Here is a 12,659-nt window from a genome sequence, read left to right on the forward strand (position 1 = left end):
ATGAATCTAATTAAATGCCTTGGCTGCCTTGGTCATGGTGTTTTATCATAGCAAGAGATGAAGACACACTCTCTCTCTTTTTTTTTTTTCTTTTTTATCGGAACTGGGGACTGAACCCAGGGCCTTGTGCTTGCTAGGCAAGCTCTCTACCGCTGAGCTAAATCCCTATGAAGACACTCTCTAAGTTGCTTTTGGTCATGGTATTTATTACAGCAACAGAGAGCAAACTAGGACCAAAACTGGTACCAAGGACATAGGATATTGTTGTGACAGATCTGGCCATATTGGTTTTGGGAGGATTGTGGACATGTTTGGAAGTTTGGGCTAGAAAACCCATGGTGTGTTCAGAGTGGAAATGGGCTATTCTGTGGGAGCTTATGAAGCAGGTCTCTGCTTGAACTCCTGTCCTGACTTTCCTCAGGGTTGGATCATGATCTCAATGTGCAAGCCAGACAAACTTTCCTCCCCCAAGTTGGCTTTGGTCAGCATTTTATCATAGACATAGAAAGCAAAGTAGAATGCCACTTTCACCCACTGAGCCATCTTGCCTGCCTACAATATTGTTTTGATTATTATGGCTAGGCAGTGAGTCTTCAAAGTTTAATTAATCTAGTTTCTTCATGTAGCTTTATTTTTGTATCTCCACAAACAAGTGTTAATTAATTTTTACCAACAAAGCGTTTGTATACACCAACAAATTAACCAAACCATATGGAGCATTTTGGGAAGCTTACTCATCTATTGAACAGCTATATCTTAGTCAGCGCTCTGTCGCTGTGAAGAGACACCATGACCACAGCAACTCTTCTGAAGGAAAGCATTTAACTGGGTTTTAGCCTGTTGTTACCACGGAGGGAAGAATGGAGGCATGCAGGCAGACATGGAGAAGTAACTGAGAGTTCTGCAGCTGGATGCACAGGCAGCAGTAAGAGGGTCATTGAGCATTTGAAACCCCAAATCCCACCCCCAGTGACACGCTTCCTCTAGGAAGACTTTACCTCCTAATCCCTGCCAGGTAGAGCCACCCCTAGTGAGTGAGGCTCAAATCTGTGAGCCTTGTGAACCATTCCTAATTTAAACTACTGTTGTGGGGTCTGCTTTAATCCACCATAAACCCAACATAACTCAAACACAAGGTCAGTGCAGATGACAAAAGTATATTTTAATCAAACTGCTACCGATTGATCGGGACCACAGAACAGAATCAGGATCTAAACTATGACCCTGAAGGGACGTTGCACAGCATATTTAAGGGATGAAACCATAAAGAGAGGGAGAGCTGGGTGGGCTGTAGCATTGTCCAATCATATTTTGACATAAAGGGTTGAACAAGGGAGTTTCCATTAATCAGGATAGGAGTTGGTTCCTGGGCCTGGGATCGTGAACTTGCTTGACCCTGGCAGCAAGACGGAGAAGTTGTTCTTGAGATGACTGGACTCAGACAGCTGTTTGCCTACAACAGAAGCCGTTCAGCTATTGGTAAGTCCCCAGCTCCCCTAGGGCCTGGGACTTTGAATTTGGTTTTTCCCTATGATTAAATGGAATCTGAAAGTGAGATAGCAGCACTTAGAATAAGTTTCTTTTGCTTGTTCCAAACGAAACTATCACAAGCTGGGAAGAAATGAAATGGCAACCACACCCTCATGAATGGTGGAGGACTTCCCTACCCCCCAAATCCAAGATGAGGGAGAGCTGGAGCCCAATGGCCACACCTTCCTATGCCTTCAGTGCTTTGCCTTGGTTTACACTGTCCTCGATGAGCTGATGGTCCTCAGAAAACATCCCGAGATGAGGTCCCCAAAGTGTTACCATCTTGGGGCCTGGATCAGGTTCCTCTTCTCTGCCAGCTAAAGAATTTAAAGACAGGAAAAATCTTGAATGCAACAGGTGTCAAGCAGGGAAGATGTCAGTGGGGAGAAAGACCCTCCTCGGTAGCCTGAGGTAGCCCTCAGGTTTTGAGCGCCAGCAATTATGGGCCTTCAAGCTCAGTGGCTTGTAGTTCCCCGGCCCAGAGGCTTATAGCTCCAGTCAAGTCAGTTATAGTTTTATTGCTATGGTTTTCATCTTTTATGATTATTTTTGAGATGTCCTTTCTCTGTGTAGCCCCAGCTTTTTTGGAACTTGCTCTGTAGATCAGGCTGGCCTTGAACTCACAGAGATCCTCCTGCCTCTTTGTTCCTAATGCTGGGATAAAGATGGCCCTGCCCATCATTTACACTTTTGAAGATGGCATTTGTTTATATACATTTGTATATGTGTGCCCGTGCACTTTCCCATATGGACCGGAGCTTCTAGGAGGTCAGAGTGGATTCTCATCTCCTTCCATGCGGGTCCCAGCGACTAAACTCAGATCATCACAGTCAGGTTTGAGATGTGTTCTGTCATCCACCAGCTCCCAAAATGAGAAGCCATTTCCTATCATCCATAGTGCATGGTCAACTGAAGCCTGGTGTGGGAGACGTACTCACTATCTTGTAATCCAGCGGTCCTCATACTGCGACCCTTTAACACAGTTCCTCAGGTCGTGATGACCCCCCAACCAAGAAAAAAATGTATTTTCACTGCTACTACATAACTAATTTTGCTACCATTATGAGTTATAATGTAAAAATGTGTGTTTTCTGATGGTTCTAGGTGACCCCGGTGAAAGGGTCATTTGATCCTCCAGGGGTCGAGACCCGCAGATTGAGAATGGCTGGGGAATTAATGTTGATTAGTTCCACTGGGTGGAAGGAGGAGCCAGATTGGGGGAATCCAAGGCCTCCCTTGGCTACATGACACATTACGTGAAAGAAAAAGTGATGAGCAATCTTAATGTAGGTTTAACATGGTTGAAGGCCGGTGTGGTTTTAACTTGGCATTCTGACTACCTTCGTCCTGGCAAGTCTCTGCGTGATATCTCCAGATGGATTTGGTGTGTCCTGTAGCCCTTGCTAGCTTTCTCAGTTGGACAAGTCCCAGCACGAACTAGCTGAGCTTGTACGTACGGTGTTGGTGCTTGTAAGCAGACCCTGTGGTTTAGTGAAGCCAGGCGGCTTCTTAACCGGGAGGCAGTCCTCTGCCTCATGTCTCACGGCTTCCTATTCCTCGTGGCTCTAGGCCTTTTTCATAACTAGAGCTAAATTCTCTACATGTTTATAGTATAACTTCAATCTTGTATAAACACCTGGGCATGTGAATATGACCAATGTACTAGATAAGTAAAATGTGTCTATCTTCTAAATGCATAGTTTAACACATTTCAATGGAATTTGTTGTTTTTGTTTTTTTGAGCCCGGGTCTCAGTGTGTAGCCTTGGCTGCTCTGGAACTGTCTTTGTAGACCAGCCTGGTATGGACCTCAGAGGTCTTTGCCTCCCAGGGCTGGGATTAAAGGTGTGCACTGTCACAAGTGGCTTTGGTAGGTATTATACATGAAGGACTTTATCTTTTTTCTTTTTGAGTTTCACTATGTAATCCTGGTTGACCTGGAACTTGCCATATAAACCAGGATGGCAGTGAGCTCACAGAGATCCACCTGCCTCTGCCTCCTGAGTGCTGGGATTACGAGCAGGTGCAAACAATTTTTTCTTTATATTTTCTGTTAGTGCGTGTTTGGGATGTTTGCACATATATGTATGAATACATGTGCGTTTGTGCCAATAGTAAACATGGCAGACAGAGGACAACCCTCAAGAGTTAGTTCTCTCCTTCCGCCTTTCTGTTCTGGGAATCAAACCAAGTCTTTGGGCATGTGTGTGTGGGGGGAGGGGTGCACACGTGTGTCTCATGACAGAAAGGCCAAGAGTCCAATAATTGTTCAGCCCATGAAGCTGGGTGTCTCTGCAGTCCCTGTCTAGTGCTGGAGTCCTGGGAAGCTGCTGGTCTTACGTCCACAATGGACTCCTGAGGAAACTGGATTTAATACCAGCTGCAGCAACAGAGTAGATGGACTTGCCAGAGAGAGAGCGAGAGAAAGCAGGCAAAAAACAAAAGTTTCCTTCTTCCGAGTCATTTTCTGGGCTGCCACCAGAAGGTGCAGCCCAGATGGAAAGTCTTCCTGCCTCGAGTCATCTAATTAAGAAAACCCCTCACGGGCGTGCCTAGGCAGCCCGAGCTTTAGTTGATTCCCAATGGAATCAAGTTGACAACTACGAGTAGACACAAGTGTTTTAGTATCTTTCCCTTTTCAGTTTGGGCCACAGTGTTCTGCCTACAAACACCAGGTAGGTTTATCAGTGGCCTGGCTCAATTCCTCTCTCCTCAGTGACTTGGATTTGTGTGTTCAACACCTAGGAACAGAAAGAAGCATGCCAGAATTCTCTGGTGTAGTAGGTGACAGCCTCTCATCCTGTGTGTGTTTGTGTGTGTGTGTGTGGGGGGGGTCAGTCACATATATTTGCGGCTGTGCTTTTGGATACAGGGAAAAAAAGACACGCAAAAAAGTATGTTTTAATCTTTCAGGTTCCCTTATTGTGTCTGACATATTTCAGGTCTGTTGGTTGCCTCACAGAGTGCGATGTCTCTCCCTGTAATCTCACCTGCACCTGATCACTTTGAGTTAGAATTTTCCTGGAATATTTTTCTTCTTTCTGCATATCTATTGATTCTTCCTGTACTCTAGTCTGAAATACACAGAAAGATCTTGTCTCAAAAAAACCAGAGAGACAAAGAGAGGGAGAGAGGGAGACATTAACGGTCACAGAGCTGTACTTGCAGCTGGAAGAACAGCAGCTCCTGGTGAGCTGTCACGATCATCCAGCGACGGGCAGGTCACTTCACATTGCCATTCATCCCCTCCCCGACATGGCTGTTGGGAGATCTTTTAAAGCAGTGAAATGGCATCCAGGCCCCTCCCTAAGTGCTGTTCTCCACTCTCAGACTCCAAGATGAAGCTTGTCTGAGCCTGCCTCTCCTTAGCACACTGTACCTGGATGGTCTGTGTTCAGCACCAATTGTCTCATGATTTTATGCTTGGCTGCATTTACATTCTGAGCAATGCCTTCACCCTTGTCCTTTAATGGTGAGCTCACTGCTGAGGCTTCAGTCTTCTTACTCCCTTCCCCCACGAGGATTGAGAATCCACGGGCAGGTCAGAGCTCCTGTGTGTGTGTGTGTGTGTGTGTGTGTGTGTGTGTGTGTGTGTGTGTGTGAGAGAGATGGGTTTTCCAGATGATTGCATCTTGAAAGCTCTGACTTGAGGGATGGTTTGACAATATGATGGCATTACCAGAAGGTGGCAAAAGGAGGCAGGCCTAGCTGGAGGAAGCAGGCCGCTGAGGTGTGCTCTCAGGGCCTGGCAGGGTTTCCATTGTAGTGAAGAGGCACCATGGCCACAGCAGCTCTTGTAAAGGAAAACATTTAATTGGGGCTGGTTTACTGTTCAGAGGTTCAGTCCATTCAACATCATGGTAGGATGCAGGCAGATATAGTGAAGGCATATAGAGAAGGAGCTGAGAATTCTGCATCCAGATTAGCAGGCACCAGGACCAGAAAGTCCCACTAGGTCGGGTTTGAGCATCTGAGACCTCAAAGCTTGCCCCCAACAAGGCCACACCTCCTCCAACAAGGCCACACCTCCTCCAACAAGGCCACACCTCCAACAAGGCTACATCTCCTAATAGTGCCCCTTCCTAGTAGGCAATTTTTATTCAAACCACCACACAGCCTTTGTCATCCTCCTTTGCTTCCTGGTCACAGTGATGTGCTCTGCTCTGCTCTGACACACTTCACTAGCTCATGCCAACCAGCACATCTGGAAGCATGAGGCAAAGCAAACCTTTCCTTATTTTAAAATTCTCAGTCAGTTATTTTGTCACAGCCATTTAAAAAAAAAAAAACAACTCACCCCCCATTTCTGCCTGTGTTCTAACAGGCCTTCCTCTGCATTAGGGAGAGTGCTGCTTTGCTCTGGTTGAAATCCATCATTTGATGGACAGACACGGTGTTTTCATTCCCTGGCTGTTGGAATAGGATAGCAGTGAACATGGATGACCAGGCCTCTCTATAACAGACTACAGAATCATGGATGACCAGGCCTCTCTACAGCAGAATACAGAATCATGGATGACCAGGCCTCTCTACAGCAGAATACAGAATCATGGATGACCAGGCCTCTCTACAGCAGAATACAGAATCATGGATGACCAGGCCTCTCTATAACAGAATACAGAATCATGGATGACCAGGCCTCTCTATAACAGAATACAGAATCATGGATGACCAGGCCTCTCTACAGCAGAATACAGAATCATGGATGGCCAGGCCTCTCTACAGCAGAATACAGAATCATGGATGACCAGGCCTCTCTATAACAGAATACAGAATCATGGATGACCAGGCCTCTCTATAACAGAATACAGAATCATGGATGGCCAGGCCTCTCTATAACAGAATACAGAATCATGGATGGCCAGGCCTCTCTACAGCAGAATACAGAATCCCAAAGGGCTAAAGGGAAAGGTTGTAACAGGAAGGGAAGGGAGGACAGGGTGGAGAAGGGAATATGGAAAGGAGTAATCATGCCAAAGACCTTTTTGAGAAAGTCATGGAAACTGACTGTAGACGCTTCCTTACCTCTAGTTTGCTCTCTACTTCCATGGCCGTCACTCACAACTGAAAGCATTTGGAGAAAGGTTTTGTTTTATCCTACATAGCCATGCCGTACCCGGTCACTGAGGGAAGTCAGGGCAGGAACTGTGTAGCAGGGGCCGTGGAGGAAGGGTGTTCTCTGGCTCGCCTCAGGCTCACACCCCGCCACCTTTCTTGTATTCCCACTGCCCACATTGACTGGGCCCTTGTGCAAGCAGTCACTGAGACATTACCGTGGGCCACAGCTATCACAAGAGAAAGCATTTAACTAGACGCTTGCTCAGTTTTAAGGTTATCACCATGACAGGAAGCATGACAGCATCTAAGCAGACTCTGGAGCAATGGCTGAGAACTACATCCTGGTTTGTACACAAAGGGAAAAGAAACTGGGCATGGCACAGGATTTGAAATCTCAAGGCCATCCCCAGTGACACACTTCCTGTCACAGGGCCACATCTCTTAATCCTTCTGACCCTTTCAAAAAGCACCACTCCTTGGTGACTGAACTTTCAAATGTCTGAGCCCGTGGGGGCCATCTTATTCCAACAACCACACAGTGTGTGAGCACAAGGCAGGTCCACAGACAAAAGGCAGCTCCACGGACGCACTCAAAGCAGCCGCACCAGCCCAAGCCTGTGCAGACTCCAGCACACGACTCCACTCTTAGCCAAGGAACGGTTGTCAGCTGGTAGCCTATGGAAGTGTACCATACTCCACTGGAAGGCCACACATCCAAGAATATTTGGGCAGCAAAAATTGGCCTTGAAGGGTTTCTTGTTGTTTTACACAAAGCTGGGTGGATCTGGAAGGAGTTTGGGGAGCAAGGCAAAAATGGCGAAAGGAGATGCCATGTTCTCAAAGAAAACTCACAATGATGCATACACTTTAATAGTGAAGTCGGCAGACCTGAACCTCTTACCCCTCCACAAAAGGGCAGCACAGAGTTAAGTCGAGCTCTTGCAGCAGGTTCCACCCTGTGCTTGCTTCTGCAGCATTTCCCCGACGGACATTTAAGATGAGGAAGTCTGTGGACTTTTTTTTTAAAGATTTATTTATTTATTATATATGAGTACACTGCAGCTGTCTTCAGACACCAGAAGAGGGCATCAGATCTCATTACAGATGCTTGTGAGCCACCATGTGGCTGCTGGGAATTGAACTCAGGACCTCAGGAAGAGCAGTCGGTACTCTTAACCACTGAGCCACCTCTCCAGCCTATCTGTGGACTTTTTAAACCCAAGCTAACACTGACACATGGCATGGACTGCAGCCTGCAAAAGGAGAGAGAGCTCCCTGATGACCCCAAGACTTTCTGGTTTTGACTCCCCAGTCCTTTTAGATGATGGCATGGTTTCACTATTGTGTTCAGAATGTACAGATATATACGAGTGTTTTTTGTTTTTTGGGTTTTTTTTTTTGATAGGGTACACCTGGACAGTAAAATCTATTGTCTTTTAAAGATGTATGTAGTTTTTATAGACTCCCAGTGTGTCTCTTAAAGATGTGAACACCATCACATGTCAAGCGGTAGCAGCCCTTCTCTCCTAGCTCTGGGTCTTACATTTGACCATAGTAATGGACCAGGCACCTCAGTTAGCTGTATAGAACCAGGGCCTGCATGGAGCTGTGTAACAAGTATACCGCAAGCTTTACAGAGCCAGGAGTTCCAACACATCTTAAGTTTCTTTTCCACAGAGAACCAAATAGGGAAAGGCCATGTCATGCGGTCAGTCAAGTTTTAAATCATTATGAAAAACGGCTTTAGCTATTATCAATGATTCCAAAAGTCGATGTAATTGAGAGTAGTGATGGATTTGGGTGTGCCCAAGGAAAAGAAAATTGCCTATAATATTAGGAAGTTCAAGATAACCATCTGTGGCTTGATGGAGGGGGTATAACATAAAGATATATGAAGCCATTTGTAAAACTAATTTCTCTTTCCATTTAATCTCTCGTTGCCTCAGAAAATGCGGCTAGTAATTAAGACACCATTTTGGTGTTGCTTGTAAATGCTGTCGCCTCCATTAAACTTCACACTTGTGAAAAGGAGCCATTAAAAGCCAGCCCGAGGCAACAGTTTTGAATAGCTAACTTTGTTAAAAATATGTTTCCCAAATTTCTTGCAATAAAACGTAATTGCATTCTCTGTTTTCCCTTGCATAGACTCGTCTCACAGGCGCCCCGGTCTGGGTGCTGGAGGGAAGGTTTCGTTAGACTGGTGCAGCAGACTGATTTTTGACACCCCCCCCCACACACTTCCTTGCCATTCATAATATAAAAGTTTTCTGGCTTCTCTGATAGTTTTTTTTTCTCTAAATAGTTCAGTCACAATGTTAAAGAGCAACAGAAGAGAGGTTCAGATCGAACGCTACTCAGAAAACGTCACAATGTCAAAGTTACCTGAAGTTTCTAGGAAGCCATGGATAAATCAACCAAGGCATCACTGGGCACTGGATTAGCGGAGGGAATCTGTGAAGGCAGGAGTCAGGGTGGGATGTGTGGGATGTGGGTTGGGGGGTGGAGAGGGAGCCATACTCAGAGCAGGTGGGGGGAAGGAGACACGAGGGAGTGCTATCCAATGGTCTGCTATACATCATCTCACGGTAGGTTCCAACATGTCTTCATGTCGTGGTCTGAGTCTTCCCTTTCAAATTTGCAGTGCTTGCTTCTGCAACCCATCCGTAGTGAGTATATAAGCAACCGGTTGTTTTAGACTGAACATCCTCACAGCCCTTAAGCATCCTGCCTCTGTCTATCCAAAAACCAACCTTCTCTCAGTCACACCTGTGTCTCAATGTTAAGGAACGATGGGGCAGTCATGTGGCTCAGTGGGTAATGACACTTGCCTGACAACCTGAGTTCAATCCCTGAGACTCACACGGTGGGGAGAGAACCAGTTCCCACAGGTTGACTTCCACACACGGGCACCCATACCCATATAAATAAGTGAAATTTAAAAGAAGTGGTGACTGGAGAGATGTCCCAGTTTGTAAAGTGCTGTCTGTGCAAGTGTGAGGCCCCAAATTCAATCTCCAGTGCTGATGTGAAAAGCCAGGCTTGGTGGCAACAGGGAAGGATCCCTTGGGTCTTGTGGCTACCCAGCCTGGCTGAATAAATGAACTGAAGACCAATGAGAGACCCCAACAATAAAACAAGGTAGGCTGGGTATGGTAGCACACAGTTAATCCCAGACTGCAGGGCGCAAAGGTGAGATCTCTGTGACTTGGAAATTGGCCTGGTTTATATAGTTTCAGGTCAGTCAGACCCTGGTCACAATAAATAAATAAATAAATAAATAAATAAATAAATAAATAAATAGATAGATAGATAGATAGATAGATAGATAGGTGGACAGTTCCAGAGGTGCAATACACACACACACACACACACACACACACACACACACACACAGAGGAAGTGATAGTATCTGCTGCTCACTTGGGATTCTTCTCCAGCCACTGATAAATGTTCTTGGGGTGGATGAGATAGCTCAGTGGTGCTTGCCACCAAACCTGTCAGCCTGTATTTGAGACCCATGAGACACACGAGTTGGAAGGAGAGAACTGACTCCTACAGCTTGACCTCTGACCTACACACACACACACACACACACACACACACACACACAAAACAAAATTTTAAAAAAGTATTCTGTTTTTTTACAGTAATTATAACATTAGAAGAACATTGAAGGATGTGTAGTTTTCTGCTTAATTTGCCCTTTTCTTTTTCCCGGTGTATTAGTCAGGTTTTTCTAGAACAGTACTCATAGAATGTAGCTGTCTGTCTGTCTGTCTGTCATCTGTCTATCTTTTTATCATCTGCCTATCAAGAGGATTTATTAGAGTGGCTCACAGGCTGTGGTCCAGCTAGTCCAACACTCTGTCTACCAATGGAAAGTCCAAGGATCTGCTAATTGTTAAGTCCATGAGTCTGGATGTCTGAGCTGCTTTTCAGAGTATATCAGAATCCTGAATGAATAGGCTTTAATGCCAGTGAGGGGATGAACTTAGCAGCAAGGGAGAGAACAAGCAGGCAAAGAACGAAGGCTGCCTTCTTGCATGCTGGCCACGAGAAGCTGTTGCTCAGATTTAGGGTAGGGCTTCCCACCTCAAGAGCTCTGGATTTAAGGTGGGTCTTCCTACCTCCAATGAACCAGTTAACTAAAAAGCCCTCAGAGGTGTGCCCAGTGGCTTGCACTTTTAGCGAATTCCAGGTGTAGTCAAACAGACAACTCAGAATGGCCACCACACCTGGGATTGTCAGCAAACTCAGTTGGTGTGGATGGCCATGCTATCTTAGATCCTGAGTGTAGATGAGATCCTGCAGGGTGGTTGCCGCTCAGCCGATCTTCCGCTTTATATGGTTACATTTGCCTGTGGTCAACCAAAGTGCAAAATATTAGCTGGAAAGTCCCACAAGTAAATGGTTGCTAAGTTTTAGACTTAATGCTGTCCTGAATAACAGAATGAGGTTCCACATCAAGGACCTGAGTCCTGCCTTTGTCCTGCACCCTTGCCACCTGTCAAACCACATCGATATTCTAGTCTTTGATGTGGTACTCCTGCCCCAGGATGAGGGAGAAGGTCTGTGTTTGTCTCTCAGCAACGAGCTCCAGGCTTACCCACATCATTGCAGACAACAGAAATCTTCTCTTGGGCTGGGGATTTAGCTCAGTGGTAGAGCGCTTACCTAGGAAGCGCTAGGCCCTGGGTTCGGTCCGCAGCTCCGAAAAAAAGAACCAAAAAAAAAAAAAAAAAAAAAAGAAATCTCTTTAGAGGCGGTATAGGATTTTATTATATATTATGATGGTTTGCATATGCTCGGCCCAGGGAATGGCACTATTAGAAGGTGTGACCTTGTTGAAGCAGGTGTGGCCTTGTTGAAGTAGGTGTGACCTTATTGGAGTGGGTGTGGCCTTGTTGTGGTAGACATGGCCTTGTTGGAGTAGGTGTGGCCTTGTTGGAGTAGGTGTGGCATTGTTGGAGTAGGTGTGGCCTTGTTGGAGTAGGTGTGGCATTGTTAGAGTGGGTGTGGCATTGTTAGAGTGGGTGTGGCATTGTTAGAGTGGGTGTGGCCTTGTTAGAGGAGGTGTGTCACTGTGGGTGTGGGCTTTAAGACCCTTATCCTAGCTACCTGAAGTCAGTACTCTGCTAGCAGCTTTCAGATGAAGATGTAGAACTCTCAGCTCCTGCACCATGCCTGCCTGGATGCTACCATGCTCCCGCCTTGATGATAATGGGCTGAATGAAACTCTGAACGTGTAAGCCAGCCTTAATTAAATGTTGTCCTTATAAGAATTGCCTTGGTCATGGTGTCTGTTCACAGCAGTAAAACCCTAACTGAGACATATATCGTGCTGTATATTGTCTTCATCCATTCACTGGTTGACAGACACTTAACTTGATTGAGTGCCTTGTCCATGGTACATGATGCTGTCCTGAACACCGAAGCACTTGTGCCTGCATACTGACTCCCTCTCCTTTGTACTTAAGAAATGGGACGGGTTGTAGAATGGCTCTGTTTCATCATTTCCAGGAATGCACAGCCCCGTCTCCTCTGTCTGTTTCCACTGGCTGTGTGAGCAAGTGTGAGGAGCACCAGGGGGAGCTGCCTTTCCCTGGCAGCAGATGCTGCAGAGCATGCTGCCTTGTTGCTGCAGAGCACGCTGCCTTGTTGTTGCTGCAGAGCACGCTGCCTTGTTGTTGCTGCAGAGCACGCTGCCTTGTTGCTGCAGAGCATGCTGCAGAGCACGCTGCCTTGTTGCTGCAGAGCATGCTGCCTTGTTGCTGCAGAGCACGCTGTCTTGTTGCTGCAGAGCATGCTGCCTTGTTGTTGCTGCAGAGCACGCTGTCTTGTTGCTGCAGAGCACGCTGTCTTGTTGCTGCAGAGCATGCTGCCTTGTTGCTGCAGAGCACGCTGTCTTGTTGCTGCAGAGCATGCTGCCTTGTTGCTGCAGAGCACGCTGCCTTGTTGCTGCTGCACTCTGTCTGCCTCTTCTCCTATGCGTCTCTTCAGTTCCCATGATGACTTGAGTGAGCTGTTTGAACCTGGTTTATGTGCTCTGTATTAACCTCTTATCAGGCGCGT

General features: G+C 46.3%; 2 long non-coding RNA genes across 6 annotated transcripts in view; one reads left to right on the forward strand and one right to left on the reverse strand.

Annotated features, from left to right (window-relative positions):
* LOC134481214 (uncharacterized) overlaps positions 1-12,659 on the forward strand; it is a 77,289-nt gene that overhangs the window by 19,007 nt on the left and 45,623 nt on the right. The window contains exon 3 of one of the 5 annotated variants that reach the window (XR_015634912.1): positions 1,352-1,479. The exons of 2 other annotated variants lie outside the window; for them this stretch is intronic. This is a non-coding gene — a long non-coding RNA (uncharacterized LOC134481214). Of the gene's footprint in view, positions 1-1,351; positions 1,480-12,659 lie in introns of those variants that run through there. 2 more of the 5 variants (XR_015634911.1, XR_015634913.1) reach the window with 2 other exon arrangements.
* LOC102554233 (uncharacterized) lies at positions 1,142-6,025 on the reverse strand. The gene is made up of 3 exons (XR_015634922.1): positions 5,827-6,025; positions 1,713-1,847; positions 1,142-1,453 (listed from the first exon to the last, which is right to left on the reverse strand). It is a non-coding gene; the product is annotated as an uncharacterized LOC102554233 (long non-coding RNA).

Source organism: Rattus norvegicus, chromosome 12, assembly GCF_021556685.1.
Source record: "Rattus norvegicus strain SHRSP/BbbUtx chromosome 12, alternate assembly SHRSP_T2T, whole genome shotgun sequence".
NCBI lineage: Eukaryota > Metazoa > Chordata > Mammalia > Rodentia > Muridae > Rattus > Rattus norvegicus.